Below are 14,256 nucleotides of genomic sequence, written 5' to 3' on the forward strand. Positions count from 1 at the left end.
TAAACAGAATATCTAGTTTTTCTTCGTAGAGGTCTAGTTCTTGCTGAATGACTAAGATAGCAGCTTGAGACAATATATTTAGTCATTTTGAATGGCATAGGCTTCTGCCATGGTAGTAGACAAATTGTTTATAGTCTGAGCAGTCTAGATGCTCTGAGTTTGTGAAACAGCAGAAGTGGTTGTGGCGGCAATGGTGGCAACCAGGCCAATAATCCCAGTGATGATAAGTCTAATTGCCTACCTTGTCCAGTGTAGTATCTCATTTAGAAGATTCTTCATCTCCATGTCCCATGGACTCCTCCACTCTCCAGGCAGGTTCACTGGAAGCCAGACTGCTGGGGACACTCTGAGAATAAATAGACATTTAGCTTTCATAGCATGGGTTAGACAATTTGTTAGCCAGCAGGATATATTTACTGCATAAGGGATCTCTGTCTTAGTGATATTTATGCCATCAGTATCATTGATTATTAGCCTGGCAAAGAGTGGTGTAACACAAGCTTGTGCATAGTGGGTACAAGCATAATTTGGCACAAAGACAAATCCATGTATATATAATATATAGTATATTAAGGGTGCTTGGGATGCTAATTATTTTATGACTATGCATAACCTTACCAAGGCAATTGTCAAAATCCATGGTCAGGGTATGGACTCAATATAGACCCATTTATCCAGCCGGCTGCTGTCCATTTGATGGGTCTAGCAGCTAGCAATATTGGTGTGATATCCATCATGCCATACTGATTTCCTGCATACCCGTTGGTAATGGCTTGTTCTGCATAGCAGTTACTGAAGTAGCCCATATGGTTTTGGGGCACATTAGTTACATTCCAGGGGGCTGCACCTGCCCAGGCACATAGATGTTGTTCTTCCCCAGAGAAGGTATGGCAGTAACACATTGACTCTATGGGATGTTATCATTATCAGAGGGGAACATTCCAAAAAGCATTGTTGGGTATGTTGGTAGCAAGGGTTTTTTTGCATTTCCCCTGGGGCAGTCTCTGGTTATAGGTAGAATTAACTATAACTCTAAGGTCAGTGAGAGATAATCCAGCATATGACTTATAGTTATCTACAAGAGTTTAATTTGCAAGAGCAAAACAGAGAGGACTGCCTGGATTGTTGTAGGAACAGATGAAGCAAGGCCCTGAAGATATCAGGAAGCAGTTTTATTTGGCTTCAGCCAGGTTCAGAGGGCACAGCTTTTCTGTAATCAATCAATTCCCTGAACCATGAGTTCAGTTAGTTTCAAAGTTTTATACTCAGCATGTAAGGCAAGAGGCTTAGAAGTTCGCAGTCTACAGAACTTCAGATAAAAGCAGCTTTTTCTCTCAGTGTTTTGGGCAAGTTAACCCTTCAAGGACAACACCTGAAAAGTGGAGAGATTCTTCTTCTCCCCTTTCTTTCCTCCCCCTGCCAGCTGTTACTATAGAGCCCAATTAGTAATTTCTCTTATCTTAAAAATATAGACATCTCTGTGAAGCCCAGCTCAAGGCCAGAGGCTTTGTTTGCACACTTCTACAAACTACTATATTGGATGTTTGTGAAAAACTAGTAAGCGGGTGTCCAGCACTTGAAGTGCTGGTATCTTCTTGGCCAGTGGCCAAGTAAACAGGTGACACAAAAATAGAGAGTTTATCTACATTGAACTATTTTGCTGGAAGTCCTAAAATCAGCCATGGTAAAGATTCTGGAGAAGACCAGTTAAGGCTTTTCTGTGGAGAAAAGGGGTACAACTTCATAATCAAGGTCATAAACTTTTGCTTGTGGGGATGCACCAACTTGTTGGCAATGTGCCTTCTTTGTTTGACCTTTATATTGAAAAGATATATGGAAATGCCCCTGGGGGCTTGTTAGGGGCTATTGCCACCTCTGAATAATGGATGACCAATATTCCCAGTGACTTGCATCTTCTTTCAACTGATGGATTCCTAAATTTTTCTTCTTGGGCCTGACCCCTGCCCTCAGTCTGACACTGCAGAAAGGCCCAGTGCTGACTATGCATGAGGCACTTTGGAACATGCAAAGATTAGACTTAGCTCTTGTACTCAGGGAACTTCTAAGTCCTTAAAAGGAAAGTCTGTAAAATGGTATCCTTCTGTTAAATGGAGCAGGTAACAGCGATCTTGGAATTGGAGTGCTCAAACCTAGTAGACACTAAGCCTTCTTCTTACCAACTGATCAACAAAGGTTGGCAAGTGCAACCTGTGATGTTGGGAAGAAGGGTGTACCTGAGCTTTGCTCATCCTTCATTCACATTCATTTCTTCTTAGTGTTCTTTGTGTGGTGCAACTTCATCTTTCCTTAGGTGTAGGCCCTCTTGTCAAGTCTGTCTTTGAGTTTCATAATTTCCTCTCTTTCTTTAGAGTCAAGAGGTTGTTCTGGCCTTACCTGTAGCATCTTTGCTAATTGCAGGTGCCCTCACCTGGATCAGCTCATGTCTCCTCTTGCCTACAGATTACATCAAGGTGGAATTAATGGACCCATGAGATCCCAGCCACAGCTCATTTCCTGTAGATTCCCCACCTCCTCTACTGCTCAAGCTTCCAGAAATGCCAAGTAGGAGTTCCACAAAACTGAAGTGGAAGCAATGTAAGCATCCATTGATGGAGGAATGGATAAACATGTTGTCCATCCACACAATGGAATATAATTCATCCCACATTGTGTTAAGTTTAGTCACACAATCACAAAAGGACACTTACTATGTAATTCTGCTTAGATGATGTATATAGAGACATCAAACCCACAGAAACAGAAAGCAGGGGACTGGATGATGGGCAATGGGGTGGCAATATTTCATGGGTGCAGAGTTTCTGTTATGAAAATGAAGTCTAGCAATAGATCGTGGTGATAGTGAATGTACTGAGCACTTTGAATTCTATTTGCACTTAAAAATGGTTAATGTGGGCTGGGATTATGGCTTAGTAATGCTGCCAATGTTTATAGCAGCTCAATTTACAATGACTAAGCTGTGGAAGCATCATAGTTGCCCTTCAATAGATGAAATGATAAAGAAACTGTGGTATGTATGGAATATTACAATGGAATATTACTCAGCTTTAAAAGAGAATAAAATTATGGCATTTGTAGGTAAATGGATGGAGCTGGAGAACATTATGCTAAGTGAAGTAATCCAATTCCAAACAACAACAAAAACCAAAGGCTGAGTGTTCTCTCTGATAACTGAATGCTGATCCATAATGGGGGGGGTGGAATGGAGGAACTATGATGGGGAAAAGGGGAGGGAGGGATGAAAGGGAGCATGTGGAGAGTAAAGATGGTGGAATAAGATGGATATCATTAACCTAGGTACATATATGAATGCACACATAGTGCTTTGTTACATTGGGTACAATCAGAGAAATAAAAAGTTGTGCTGAAATTGTATAGAAGGAAACAATATGCTTTCTTCTCTCTAGCCCAAGACTACAGGCTCCTGGGTCTATCTCTAGCCTTAATTGACAGCTGATTTAAAGGAACTCCTGACTGCATCCCTCACAACCCCACTGTTAAGATGGTCTAGAAGAAAACATGCAGGTGATTCCTATCACTACAGCCTCTAAGAAGAGAGGTGTCTCTTTGCAGAATGCAGAATGGCTTCACCCCTCCTACATAACTAGCCTCTAAAGCCTCCTGGGTCATCGGGGCCTTGGGCAATGGGCTGTGTGAGAGAAAGCTGATTCTGATACCAGTTGGCAAAGGAGGTGAGAAAAGTGAGTGGCGGGCACCTAGATAGCCTTCATCCTCCATCAAATAGTAAGTACTACCTCAGTGAGGGAGATCCTGGGAACAAGGGAGATATGCCTTTCTGGCAACAATTGCTAACACTCAACCCCAAAAGTAATAGCCCAAATGTGGTCTACTGGGTAGTCCTAAAGAGACTGCCTTATGTAGGTTCAAGGTCAAGATAGCCTGCTAGAAAGACTGAATCTCCTGCCTGGAGAAACTCCTTCCCAATTTCAGGTACTACAATGTGCTGAAATTGTATGGAATTTCAGTGAACTGGAGGCCATAGAGGTGGAAGGAAGTGAAATCCTCCAAAACCCGGGTATTGAGGTGCTTCAGAAAACAACCAAGGAATGTGGAGTGAGGTGAGGGCCAGGATCAGTTCTCAAAGATCCAGATTTGGAGGCTATTCAACCTCTCTGCATGTTAGATACTGGAGGTACTGACAGAAAGTTGATTAGAATAGCCAAATAAGAAGGGAATCACCCAAGAATTCAAGTTTTCTCCCCCTTCAGACTTTTCTCCCCACTAGGAAATGGCCTACAAAGTGTTCAGCCAACAGGCAGAAACTTAGGAACACTTGTGATTGCAGGCAGAGAGTTGCTCACGGCTAACTTCACTTGAAGTTGTTTCTTTGTTTCAGAATCTGCTCTTTAGAAAAGGCCTTAAACCAGTCAAAGATACACAGCTGCTCTTCTAAGTGACCTAGAGTAAACTTTGCTCACTATAACTCATTATAATGCTAAACTCTCTGCCCTAAATTAAGTGCATATGCATTTATTTGGTTTGCTTTGGTTTGGTACTGGGAATAGACACCAGGGATGCTTTACCACTGAGCTACATTTTATGGTAGAGATATCTCAGAAGAAAAGAAAAAGAACATGATGCCATCTGTATCATTGTGAGCCCTCCAGAAATCAATCTTGAACATTCTTGCTACTTTGTAGTATAGAAATAGAATGTCCAATCAGGAATGTCTATTACCTCATATGAAGACAAAGATAGTATGTAAAAGGAACTAACTAGAATATATAAGAGATCACTTTCTACATTAAATGTTCAGCCTTCAGATAAGAATCCACTGAGGCTAGATGCACACAAATAAACACTGCTTCCTGTTGAATACCCTGGTGTCTCCTGTCTGTGTGAGAATCCCACACAACATTTTATTTTATTTTGTTTGAGGCAGGATCTCATTTATCTTATCCTTCTCTTTGATATATATTTATAATGACCAGCTTTCTTAGAAGTGTTTATATCCTGTGAGAAGTGAAAAGAACATCTGAAAAAAGATTTCAAAGACTCTTAAATAAATAGTTGTCTACAAAAAATGACATGAAAACTAACTCAATTTATTTTTAGAAACATTACATATCATGTACTATTTTAAAACAACTTATCAAAACTGATTTATTCCCAAGTTTGCAACTCTTCTCAAATTATTTTTCAAATGTCTAACACAAGAGTTTTTCTATGGAATAATTCAGATGACTTCTATAAAAATTGTCAACAAGGCTAAACAAGTAGCTCAGTGGTAGAGAGCTTGTCCAGCATGTACATGGCCCTGAAGTTTAACCCCCAACACTGAAAGAAAAGGAAAGGGAAAAAGAAGAAAGGAAAGAAGGATAAAGAGAGGGGACAGGAGGGGAGGGAAAGGAATGAGTAATTAAAACAAAAAGGCAAGTGGTATAAATATAAATACATGGTGTACTAACTCTTTAAAAAATTTACAGAGCTGTAGAATTTTAGTTACATTAAACTGGGTGATATTATGACTATATAGAATGGCACATAATAAGTTCTGCCTTAGCCTGGCCTAAACCAAATCAATGGGCAGGTGACCTGGAGAAGACTTCTCTCTGGCTTGATTTGGACTGTCTTGAACCTTCACTGGTTCAGAATTTATAGCATAGTAGAGGTACCAAGACTTCCCTGACAGGCAGTGTAAGTGTGCTAGGCCCCTGAGATCCCATGACCAGGGATGCCCATGCCCACGCCCACAGCCCCTCCCCGCCACTCACTGGTACAAAATGGTCTGCTCCATTGCCTGGTGCAGGTTTTCTCCTGACCAAAGGCCTGAGTGTTCACAGCATATTTTGGTGTGGCTGGGGATTGTATGGTTGTGGAGGGAATAGCCATAGTAGCCTTAGCATGATGGAGAGGCAACAGCTGTCTCTCAGCCATACTTGGGGGTGGTCCTGGAAGAAGTAAGTAGGGTTGTGGTCTACCTTGACTGAAGACATGGAGACACACCCTAGTCCTTATGGCTGTCCATGGGAGTTGGTGATATGTACAGCTATTGGATTTTTTGTTGTTCTCTTGTTTTTGTGGAGAAGTTATCAGTCTGTGAGAAGCAGGCATTACATGAGAAGGTTAAAAAAACTTGCTCTAAAACTTTTTGGACTAATTCAAGAAAAAGTGTCAATTGCTTGAAAATGTTAGCCTTGTTCAAAAAGCATATGAAGGCTTAGAGTCACCTTTAAAGGATGTCATTTTGGTGAAGGAGTCAGTAAAAACAGAAAACTTGGAGGTAATATATGAAATACTGGAGAGGCCCATATCTAAACTTGAGGATGAAATACTCTTTCTAGAAAATGAGCTAAAAGAAGAGAAAACTAAATATTCTCAACAGGATAAATTGATAGTGGATATATCAAAAAGCATTAAGTCCCTAGAAGATGAATCAAAATCCCTTGAATCACAAATACCTGAAGCTAAAACAACCTTGAGAATATTTCAAATGAATAAAGAAAGAATTACAGTAGCAATAAAAGAGGCTTTGAATGACTTCAGGAAAGTCATAAACAGCTTTTACAAGAAGTTGAAGTATGGAAAGAAAAAGTGAATGGCCTTACTAAACAGAAAATTATATTTGAACACTCTAAAGTACAAGCAGAACAAATTCTAGGAGACAAATAAAATCACATTAATTCTCTGACTGAACACTTACTGCAGATAAAAGATTTGGCTCCCATGCTTGAAAAAGTCCTAACAGATGATGGTTGCTTGGAATTGGAATTGAAGAGTTAATCAGAAATTAGTGCTCACTTAGAAGATCAGCCAAAAGGGTCTTGGAAGACACTGGTTTATGATGCGAAGCTAAAGGCCTCTTTTAAAACCTTAGAAAGAGAAAGAAATCAAATTTTTACTTTATTATCTGAAGTAATTGAAACGAAGGAAGACCTAATAGAACATATTAGAAATCTTAAGACAGAACAAGCATCTTTGCAAACAGAAAATACACAGTTTGAAAGTGAGAATCAGAATCTTCAGCAGAAACTTAAAGTCGTGATGGAATTCTATCAAGAAAATGTAATGAAACTCCAAAGACAATAGGAGAGAAAAATTACCAGGTAGAGCAATAAGAGAAACTTTTCAAAGAGGAAGAAAAGATCAGCCATACAACTAAACTGCTGGAGACCAATAGAAAGCGATCAAAAGATCTTGAAGAAGAATTGGAGAGAACCATTTGTTTTTATCAGGGGCACATTATTTACTATGAGAAAAAAGCTCATGGTAATGAGTTGGCAGCTAGGAGTGCTGAAAGATACCTCAATAATTTAAGGAAAAAATGCTCACAATATACAAAAATTAACTGAAATAGAGTTATAATTTAAGCTTGTAGAAAAAGATCCTTCTGTGCTTGATGCTTCAAATACAGCCTTTGGCAAAAAGAATTCTCCAAATGGTCCCTCACCATTGGGTCAACCTTCATGTGAAATAAGACCTTCTCATTTGGAAAAGAAGGCTACACTCATACCCTCAACTTTGGTGCCAGTAGGAGGAGAAAGAGGCTCAAGGGGCCCAGAGAATCCTCTGGACCATCCAACTAGCAATGAAAGAAGACAATCAAACTGTGATAAGTCAACTTATCCTCAGAGAGCACCTTCTGACATATGGCCCCTGGAACATCCATGGGAACAGGCCCATAGGATAATGATCCCTTCACCAGGCCAACCATATTCTGATCCACATCTTCCTCTACAAAGGCAAGATGGGTGTTATTCTAAATATGGTAGACCGTCTGGATCAGCAGAACTCAGAAGTTCCACTATGCTGCCTTTGGATAAAATGCATGGGCCTACATATTCAGAAATGGAATCTAGTAGAAATGATACCAAAGTTGATCTAGGTGATTCCAATGTACCTGATTCATCTCTCCCTGCTGAAAACCAAGCAACTGGCTCTGGCTTTTCTTTCTCATCTTACCCTCCAATCAGAGGTCCATTGTTTTCTGTGGATCCAAGGAGTCGGTTCATGAGAAGAGGACCTTTTCTTCCTCCACCTCCTCCAGGAAACACTCGTGGAGCATCACAAAAATATATACAGTACATACTTATATGTACTTTACCTAAATAATTGGGCTATTATTATAAAAATCAAAATTCCCATGACTAAGAAGAATCCTCTTCTTGATAGTTGAGCTGTCATAATTAAAGAAATAGTCTTTTTTATATGACTGATGTGGAGAAATATAGTAAAAAGGAATGAAACTAATAGGTATATGATTAAGTGTTTTATTTATAAACTTTTTAAAGTTGTTTATAGACCTTTACTTTATTCACTTATTTATATGTAGTACAGAGAATCAAACCCAGTGCCTCACACATGCTAGGCAGGAGTTCTGCCACTGAGCCTCAATCCCAGCTCATGATTATATTTTAATAACCACTAACAATAATCTAAAAGAAAATGAGAATATCTCCATTATTAAACAAATACAAGCCAAAAATATATAACCAATAACAATTAGACCTGAATTATTTTCTAATGTTGCATTCATTACAGGGATTCTTTGATTCTATAGTGGTTTTACCAAAGGCCTGAAATATTTCCTTGCACTTGGTGAGCATCTACTCTTCCACAATAGAGGAAATGGGTATGGTAGAATTTTGTTGAAATGAATTAAATTTATACACTCAGGGATATCAATATTCCTCAAATATGCTATGGATTAGAGAGTATTCATATTGAGTAAAAGGATTGTATATTAAAAAAAAATGAGGGCTGGGTTTGTAACTCAGTGATAGAGCACTCACTAGAACATGTGAGGTCTTGGGTTCAAGCCTAAGCACCACATATAAAAAAAGGTATTATGTCTATCTACAACTAAAAAAACATTTTTAAAAATGGTTAACATAGCAAATTTCATGTCATGTATATTTTAACCACAATCAAACATGTAAAATGGAAAATAAATAACTCAGGGGTACCAGTGAGGGAGCTGTGGGTCTAAAGGAAAACAGACAGGTGGGTTCTCAGTAAGGATGGCAGGTGGCCTAATTTCAATAGGTGTTTTAGATGGTTCCACATCCCGGGATATCCAGACTGGTGAGGTGTCCATTTGAGGATTCATTTGGGAGGGCTTGGTTGGTGACGGCATGCTGTTCAGAAATCCTTGCCTGAAATTTTGGTTGAATGAGTCATTATGGCATTAGCTATATTAATATTGGGTCAGAGGACAACATGCAACTTTTTTTTTTCAGCATACAACTTTATGAAGGTCAAAAATATGACAAACGTGGCCTCCTATTGTTAGAGTTTTAAAGTGACAGATTTCTGGAAATAAGAAATGACAATTCCTTTGGAACATGTAAACCTCTATTCAAAATATGAATATATTTTATGTATCCATAGAAAAATCCTCTGATATAAATTACATGGTGCACTTTTTCCTGAGTCCCCTTTCTTCCATTATTTCATGCCTCTAAGGAGAGCATCTTCTGAGGCTGCAGGGCATGCTCCCTGAGAGTAGTGTGCTCTGCCCTGAGCAACCTTGAAAGTGGCTCTCTGGTGAGGTCCAGAGGAAGGCAGGAATGGAAAAGTCTGGGCAGGGTAATGGCATAGCATGACAAGGAATATTCCAGAAGATGCTGCCTTCTGTCTGGAGGACCTAGCAGAGAAACAGGTGTTGAAAGGAATTGTGGCATCAAGGAACTTGGGAGAGGATCATGCAAAGCATGCTGTGAAACCTGGCTTCTCCCAGGAACTTTTCAGTAAGCATGTTTCTAACTGTGCCTGGAGAGGTGTGTGGCTGTCTGCATGGGGGACAAAGTGCCAAGTGACCCTTCCTTCATCAAGGATAAAATCAGTGCCTTAAGCAACTTAGTGAGACCCTATCTTTTTGTGACTGGCTTCTTTGAGTTGGCATAATATTTTCAAGGTTCATTCATGTCATAGCATGTCATCAGTACTCCATTCCTTTCTATTGCAGAACAACATTCCATTAGATGGATATGCCTTATTTATTAAACTATTTTGTTTGTTGACTTAGTCACTTGTACTTTTTGGCTATTTGAATAATGCTGCTGTGAACACTCATATAACTTTGTTTCTCTTGGATGTACACCTAGGAGTGGTATTGCTGGGTCATTTGGTAAGTCTGTGTTTAACATGGAAGGAGTTTCCAGACTGTGCTAGAAAGCAGGCACATCTTTTACATTTCTTCACCAGGTCACAGTGTATCCTTGTCCCTGAGAACATATGCTATTGTCCATGTCATTGATTGTAGCCATCCTTCTACTCATAAAGTGTTCTCTTGTTATGACTTTGATTTGCAATTCCTTAATGATAAATGATAAATGATGACTACTTATGAAACATAATGATCTTTAGAGAAGTGCATATTCAAGTCTTTGGATACTTTTTTATTGGATTTTCTTTGTTGTTTAGTTGTAACAGTTCTTTCTATATTTGGGGTAACAATCAGTTCTGAGTTATAATCTATGATTTGCAAATATTTTCTTCCATTCTGTGAGTTGTCAATTCATTTTTAGTGCATTCTTTGATGCTCAAAAGCTATAATTTTCAATAAAGTTTAATTTACTTATTACTTCTTTCATTGCATAGCTAGTGCCTTAAATTAGTAACCACTTCTAAATGCAAGGCCAAAATAATGTATTCTTATTTTTTTAGGAGTCTGTAATTTTAATTTTGTATTGAGTTCTGTGATATATTTTGAGGGTGTGTGTGTGTGTGTGTGTGTGTGTGTGTGTGTGTGTGTGTGTATGAAGTGATGTAGGGAGTCTGACTCCATTCTTTTCTGTTCTCACATGCCCATTCATTCTTGGTGATGCCTCAGCACATAATAATATTGACCATACACATAAGGGTTTTCTGCAAAAATTCATACATGATTTGCTCTTCAGGATAAGGAGCTATGAAAGCCCCTCAGTGACAGGTTTGCTGTCTCCATCCTTCCCGGCTCACTGTACAGTGCCCACCTGAAGCTATAGGTACAGCCTGTGCTTCCAGAGGCTGGGCTGTCTCTGGACCTCATGTTCTGAGGACTCCACTTTCAGTGAGCCCTCATGCCCATTCCTCTGTGTCCACATGAATAAATGGTGCTGGGAAAACTGGATGTGCATATGTAGAAGAATGAAACTAGACCCCTGTCTCTAACCCTGCACAAAAGTCAAGTCTAAATGAACCCAAAACTTGGGAATTAGAATAGAAACCTTGCAACTTCTAGAAGAAAACAGAGGGTTAACACTCCATCATGAAGATGCAGGCACCAACTTCCTTTATTTTCATTGGTCGCATTGGTACCACTCCTTTGGGAGGTGAGAGGCACATTTCATTTTCACCCAATGGAGGAGGAAGTCCAGCTTTCTCAATGCAAGCTCATCACTGATAGATTTGGGTGGAGTTCAAACTGCCCACTGAACTTCCACTAGAAACACCCTCAACTGAGGGGCAGAGGTGCTTCATTATAGCTTCACAAGTCCCCAGTGGTGCTGTGCTGTGGGATGGTGTTGTCATTTCTGAGCAGGGATATATTGCTCCCGCCCCACTAGCTGTGTCTAGCAGCAACTCACTGGGAAGGAAAAAGAGCCTTGTTACCTCCAGACAGGGGGAAAGTCCAGACATCCAGATGGTCTCCATTGACACTGGGATTTCAGTTTTTGGCTGGCTGAATCCCAGTTCATTTGCTTTATCACTTATACTAAATTTGGGGGTTTTTTTAACCTCCCTTTCAATCCTTATCAGCTACCACCAGATTTCTCAGTGACATCATTCGCCCTGTGGTCAGAAACATCTGGTTTTTGGGTCTCCACCCTGATCTTCTCACCTTTCCCTCTTATCAGACGAGGACAGCCTGCCAGGGGCTTCACTCTTTTTATCAGGGTAAGGGAAAGAAACTGTTTGAGGCCATACTGGAGGGATCTGTGGGTGTGCCTGGTGAAACTGCAGGTTTTTTAAAATGGAGTTGCTTAGGCTCAGGCGTAAGGCCATCCTATCATACACACACACACACACACACACACACACACACACACACACACACACCAAAAAATCAGGGGATTTGTTACTAATCTGTTTATGATAAAAAAACAAGTAGAACAGCAGAAAAGCAGAGAAGAAGAGGAGGGCAGCAGCCAGTCCCAGGACCCTTCTTCAAATTCCATTGTGGACTGGAGAGCAGGGCAGGGCTACATTCCCAGTCCTTGCCCCTTGGCCAAAGATCTATGTGCACATGCAGCACATCTCCCACAGATGCAGGCAGTGAGGAGGGTGCGGGCAGGTGGAAAGGGTTCAGCCTGAGCAGCTGAGTCCACTTAGGAGCTCAGGTGAAAGAGATGCCTCCTGGCCCCTGGAGAAGCCACCTTCACTGCCACTTCATGACCCCTTCCTTAGTAGGAGGCACAATAAAAACAAATAATTCCTTCTATCTGATGGCACCTCAGTGGGCTGGCCACTACACACACCTGGAACACCCTGGGGCCACAAGTCCTCCTGCCATTTCCTCATGCTCCCCTGTGTGTTTTGCTTTGTAATGCAAAAATACTTAACCAGAGAGCTGTCCTCTGAACAGGTTTTAAAGGGCAAAAGACCACATTCTTAACTACATGCACTTAGGGTGCAGATCTCTAGGTCTCACTCACCTGGCATACATGTGCCCATGTAGCTTTGACCAACACCTATTTTTCACCCTCACCCCTGTTGACCACCCTTTATTCTCAGCCTCTGTAAGTTTACATTTTTAGATTGCCCATGTAAGTGAGCTTGTGCCAGATTTCTCTGTGCCTGGCTTATGTAATTCAGCACAGTGTCCTCTAGGATCACTCAAGTTACTGAAAGTGCTGGCATCTCCTTCCTTTTTGGGTTGAATAATATTCCACAGGCCACCTGCCAATTTGCTTATCCATCCATCCATTCACCCACAGGAAATTAAGATGGATTATGTCCCTTCCTATTGTGAAGGGTGTTGCAGCAAACCCATGAGTACAGATATCTCTTCCACATGCTGATTTCATTTCTTTTAAATGTACACAAAAGAGGTCTTTCTGGGCCATATGGTTGTTCTATTTTTATTCTTCCAAAGAACCTTCACACTGCTCTCCACGGTGTCTGCACATATTTTCACATTTGCAAATCCTCTGTTCATAATGCATCATGGGTATTGAGGAGGAGAAAGGTAGTGAGTCAGCCACACAATTCCAACCAGAGGAGTGTTTAGGGGAATGGCCATGTGACCTCAGAGCCCACAGAAAATAAGCTCAGTGGCCTTGAAGAGTGGCACTGCCATGCACAAATCTAATGGAAGGTGAAGTTCATAGCAGGAGTAGGATTTGTGCTGGGTCTGCTCATCCACCTGAAGGTCTGTAAGAGGCTTCACCAAGTTTCTGTTCTCCCCAGTGCTATCAGTCTAAAGCCCTGAAATGGTTTCCTGGAGACATATGAAAAACCTGCCATCAGTTGAACACAGCACCTCCTCCTCTCACCTGCTGCTTCCCAGGCTGGCAGTGACAGTCTCCCCCGTGTCCATGAGTACTGCAGTGGACTTGCTGGTCACCTTGCCACTGTGTGCACTGCCATTTCTGTAGATAAGTGCCTAAGAAGGACTGAGTCCAGAAGACCCAGGCCCCCTCCACTTCTGCTCAGGATAAGATTAGAACACATCTAGGCCTGTATAACTCCCTGAGGAAAGTTCTGTTCTTCTGGCTCTAAACCCAGAGTGACATGAGGCTGGAGCTGCTTCCATGAGGGAAGAGCCTGTCTGACCATGGGACACGCACAGCAGAAGGCAAAAATGAAAGTGAAGAGAAATTGTACCCTGATGAGTCCCTAGATGCTACTGGATCTGCAGTCCACTCTTCCCCTGAATACTTCAGCTATACAAAATATTATTCTTTCTTGTTTGTCTAAACCTGTTTTAATTGGATTTTCTGTGATTTGCAAATGGAAGATAACAAAATGATACATTTCATAAACTCAGGACAATCTTTATTGTAATTTTTTGTTTTGTTTTTCTACTATGTAGACTAGCATCTCTCTCCCAGAAGAAGAAAGGGAGGAAGAAGAAGGGAGAGTGAGTATTTGATGGAAGGTTCTAGCTGAGCAGTCAGCCTGAGAAGGGAAGGGCAGACATCGATGATCTGACCATCACCACAAACAATGACCGCCTGCACTCTAGTAGGCTTATCTGTCCCTCACATGGCACTCTAATTAAATAACCACCTTTAAAAAACCCAGAACATCTGGTGATCCTCAGATAAAATCAAATGTGTCATGCCTCTTCTT

General features: G+C 40.8%; 1 pseudogene across 1 annotated transcript; it reads left to right on the plus strand.

Moving 5' to 3' along the window:
- Window positions 1-5,973: 5,973 nt before the first annotated feature.
- LOC308646672 (melanoma inhibitory activity protein 2-like) lies at window positions 5,974-12,705 on the plus strand (annotated as a pseudogene). Its single transcript has 2 exons — window positions 5,974-7,509; window positions 12,697-12,705. The product of its transcript is annotated as a melanoma inhibitory activity protein 2-like (transcript).
- Window positions 12,706-14,256: the final 1,551 nt, after the last annotated feature.

The sequence above is a fragment of the Spermophilus citellus genome, assembly GCF_964194105.1.
Source record: "Spermophilus citellus genome assembly, chromosome: 1".
In the NCBI taxonomy this organism is placed as follows: Eukaryota; Metazoa; Chordata; class Mammalia; order Rodentia; family Sciuridae; genus Spermophilus; species Spermophilus citellus.